We start from the raw sequence: 4,520 nt of genomic DNA, 5'->3' as shown, positions 1-4,520 counted from the left end.
TACATTGAGGGCCACGATAAAGTTGTGAGCTCTGATGTTATTACTCAAATTGCCAAGGCCAAAGGCAAAACAACTGCTCAGGTATAAATCATTTCAATTTTACTTTTAGTTTCGAAACTTTCATGTTTGTATCAAAAAATTACACTTTTAGATTCTTGAATTTTTATTTTAAAGAACCTAATTGATAAATATCTCTAAACGTGTGAGAGCGCTTCAATCTTTCAATTATAGATTGCATTGAGATGGGTGTATGAGCAAGGGGTGAGCAATGTGGCAAAGAAGCTTTGACAAAGAGAGAATGAGAGAAAACATTGACATTTTTGATTGGTCATTGAGTGAAGAGGAATCAGCTAAGATTGGCCAACTTCCTCAGCACAAAGCTGTTGTTTTTGCCATATTTATGGCCAACATGATGTGGTTCTTCACCTTGATGCTGAGCTTTGACTCTCTTTTCCTCTTATTGTTCTTTGCTTTCATAAACATACTTGCACTTTTCTATCCCTAAATTTGTACAATAGAAAAGTTATGGATTATCATGTCCAATATTTATGGCCAACATGATGTGGTTCTTCACCTTGATGCTGAGCTTTGACTCTCTTTTCCTCTTATTGTTCTTTGCTTTCATAAACATACTATGCTCTTTTCTATCGCTAAATTTGTACAATAGAAAAGTTATGGATTATTATGTATGTGTCTTAATCTATCTTACCTTTTGTATTGTTTTGTAGACAAAAATATGGTTGAATTACAAATTCAATCTCCAAATTTGATGATTGTTTCTATCTTAAGCCATGAGTTTACTTCTTTACATTTCTTGTGATTGGATTTTCATGGTAGAATCATTCCTATTATTGCTTTACGAAAAAAACACAAAATGAAAATGCCAAATACAATGTTGAAACTTGATAACGGACAAACAAAATAACTTAATATCAAATAATAGCAGTAGAGATAGTGAGCATAGAGATCGGTAATCCAGTTTGGTGCAATATCACCTACGTCTGAGGTTTGTTCCATAGAAAGAAACTTCACTACACAAAGAGTTTAGCAATTTGATTGAAGTACTTTTTTTGAGACTCCTTCTCTAGTGATTCATGTACAAACTACTATTTTGTTTTTATGAGGGTTGATGCCCTAAATCTTGTTGCACTAAACCCAAAACCAATAAAATAAGTGTTATTTTATTTGACGCTTAGTTGCACTAAACCCAAAACCAATAAACTAAGATCCAAGGACATTTAATGAAGCTTAAACATGTATGTGGAGACATATAGGTAAATCATGTTTAAGTAATAACCTAACGGTCTATAGTAGATGGATAAGGTTGGGTACCTACCTAGTGACACTATGGATGCGACCCACTTTGTAATTGTTACAATTGTTGTAAAGTGTTACAAATGATCTGATCCTGATCATTCATGTAGAGACATGTGAGCAGGATATCCTATATAAAAAGTTTGTATAAGATCTGACCACAAAATGATTAGTCTCTTTTTTTTTATCACTGATGAACACCAAAAAAAAGTTTCTATCACTGATGAACACCAAGAACACCAATAAACTTCTATCAGTCTCTATCAACGATAGATTTTTATCAGTTTCTATTATTGATAGACACTGATAATTTCTATTGATAGACGGAAAAGGGAAAAGATGATTAAATTTTATTATTATGTATAAATAGTTTTTCTTATTTTTCTATTTTTGAAAATCTCCCTAATATATTTTCCCACAATTATTTATCTTTGAGATGTCTTTTAGTCCAAAATTAGGTTTTAAAGAGAAAATTTTTTGACATGATATTAGAGCCTACTCGTCCTAAAAGTCATTATCCGTAAAAAAATTTCTCTCTAAAAAGTTTTCTTTTTCTTCCTTCGATTGTCATGGATTTGAACTACAAGCCATTCAAAATTGAATATTCAATATTGGTAGATTTAAAGTTGATGTGAATTGAGTAGTTTTCAACTAGCATTTTAGGTCTTCAAAATGTTGATTGACTTGCTTTGAGAATGAAGCTTCCAAGTTTCAATTTGTTAGGGATTCGATCAATTTTTCCAATTGAGAAAGATCATTTAAGTTTAGTTCGCTACGGATTTGTGAACTTCACTCTGTTGTTAGCTTGTTCAGTGACTACCATCGATTTTTGAAATCCAATTATTATTTTTTATTTCCTCATATGTTCTATATGGTCTTTGATATTTTCAATTGGAAACCGTTTTTTTTTTTCAAGAGGTTCAAATTTGGTACAATATGATAAATATTCATAAAAAAGATCAAATAATGTGTAAAAATTTTAGATTTTTTTTGTTGGATTATTGATATCGGAGTGTGATTGGTAATCTTAATTTTCTTACTCAAGCGTATAACATCATTTCAAGCATTCGCTAGAATAGAGGAGTGGATTGTTCTTGCAAATGGTTTTATATTTGAATGTGTTTTATTTTTGCCCATTTTACAACGTAATTTAATATTGATATCACAACTAATTGATTACGGTAGAAAATAACCTAAATGTTATTTTTAATTGTGAAATTGCAATAAGTTAAAGTAGTTTTCATAACTAATTAATGCATGCCTAAACTCTATAAATAGGAATCATTAAGATGATTTTAGATGCATGAGTGAAAATAATACTTATTTGAGTTCTTGCTATAAAATTTCTCCTAAATCTTCAATAAAATATTCTCTCTATCATAGTGGATGTAAACATTGTATAAGTCAAACCACTCTAAATCTCTATATATATTTTTCTCTCTTTCTACCTTTATATTTTCTTGACAAATTCCTTCTTGATAGTGTAGTAATATCTTATTATTCATCGAATTAATATCACAATCTACAATAATAAAGAGTGAATAAGTGTAAATCAGAGAGAGAATTGAAAAACATTGAGAAAGTGGAAGAGAACTTATCGAGAGAGCAATTGAAGGAGGAGTGAATATGAAGATTTTCCCTTCGAAATCAATTGTTTTATTCCATGTCGAGTAAAAGGAAGGAGTGACACGCATCTAGTCTATCTATTTTCATCAAAACTATACACGTATTTTATACCAAATTGGTATCAGAGCATCTGTAAAAGTTGAGAAAGCTCCAACAATTACCTCAAGAAACACTTTTTTGACTAAAGAATGGTTGTGGCATGCTGTGGCCTTGAGAAGTTTGATGGGAAGGGAGACTTTATTCTTGGAAAAGCAAAGGTAAAGGTCATTCATGGCCAGCAGAAAGCTCTAAAAACCATTTCTGATACTGCCAAACTGCCTCAGACAATGACCAAAGAAGATAAAGAAGAGATGAAGAGTGCAACCTACAGTACCATTGTTTTAAATCTGAGTGATAATGTTCTTAGAGAGGTAATAGATAAAGAAACAACATATGGAATACGACTGGAATTAGATGATTTGTATCTCTTAAGGGATTTACCTAATCAAAAATATCTTAGAGAAAAGATTTTTTTCTTACCTATAAAAGGAATTCTAACAATCCTTGATAGAAAACCTAAGTGAATTTCAAGAAGTTGTCCTATGTTTGTGATAACTGGCAGAAATACCAATTATTATAAGCCTTTTATTTAGAATTATGAGGGCTAACAGGTAGAAAACGCAGAGATAATACTTAGAATTTGTGAAAAATCGAGTTTTGCGTCGATAATCACCTAAAACCTCACTGACCCAATATTATACGTTATTCCATGCCAAAGTGTCTATTTTTGTAGCTACCACAAGAATCAAACGTATGCGTTTGTAATAGGCAATTACAGACAAACACATGCGCTGAAGCCAGGCGACCGCAAAAGACAAACGCAGACGGCAACCCCATGCATTCAACGCATAGAAGTTGCAGTAACCCCATGTGTCCAACGCATGGAAGTTGCAGTAATCGCATACGTCCAATGCATAGAGAACGCGGTGAACAAATAGAGATTGCGTCCACGGAGTGACAGCCATAATAGAAGATCGCAAGATGGGCAGAACCCGTTGATAACTTCAGCTAAATTAAGCTCGGACGCATACCTTGGGAGTATCGACAAGATAAAGCAATGTGACAATGCCCAAACCGCGACAAACGTAGTAGTGAGCCATACCTTCATCATTACAGCTGTCGGCGTCCAAGTTCTATAAATAGCCCTTGAGACCTGCATTTTGAGACATCCAAGCTTTTGCCTCAAGGCAGAAGTTTGTGATCACAGATGAGAGCTTGAAAGAGATTTCCAGTGAGAATTCTTCATCTCCATAGCCCAGACCGAGTGACGAAAGGTGTGCGTTGTGCGAGTATAGTGAGTTAATCCTCTTTGCTTGGTGAAAGGCTGTGGCAACACCTGTCTATGGGATGTTGCATTACTTGTCTATGAGTTAAGTAGCCGCGTCTAACTGCCTGAGAAGGTAAGGGATGGAACGCACTAAGCAAGGTTCGTATTGTTCCTAGAGATAGGCACAATCTTATGCTCAACGCAACCATGCACTATAGAGATATAGTCATGCGGTTGACCACCTAGAGGTGTGATGCGTTAGTGCAACGAGCTG

At 33.8% G+C, this 4,520-nt stretch overlaps 1 pseudogene; it reads left to right on the top strand.

Moving 5' to 3' along the window:
• Positions 1 to 512, top strand: part of LOC120082088 — a 6,974-nt pseudogene extending 6,462 nt beyond the window's left edge.
• The last annotated feature ends 4,008 nt before the right edge of the window (positions 513 to 4,520 follow it).

This window comes from Benincasa hispida, chromosome 7 (genome assembly GCF_009727055.1).
Source record: "Benincasa hispida cultivar B227 chromosome 7, ASM972705v1, whole genome shotgun sequence".
Taxonomy (NCBI): Eukaryota; Viridiplantae; Streptophyta; class Magnoliopsida; order Cucurbitales; family Cucurbitaceae; genus Benincasa; species Benincasa hispida.
This window is presented reverse-complemented; position numbering and strand designations above follow the sequence as displayed.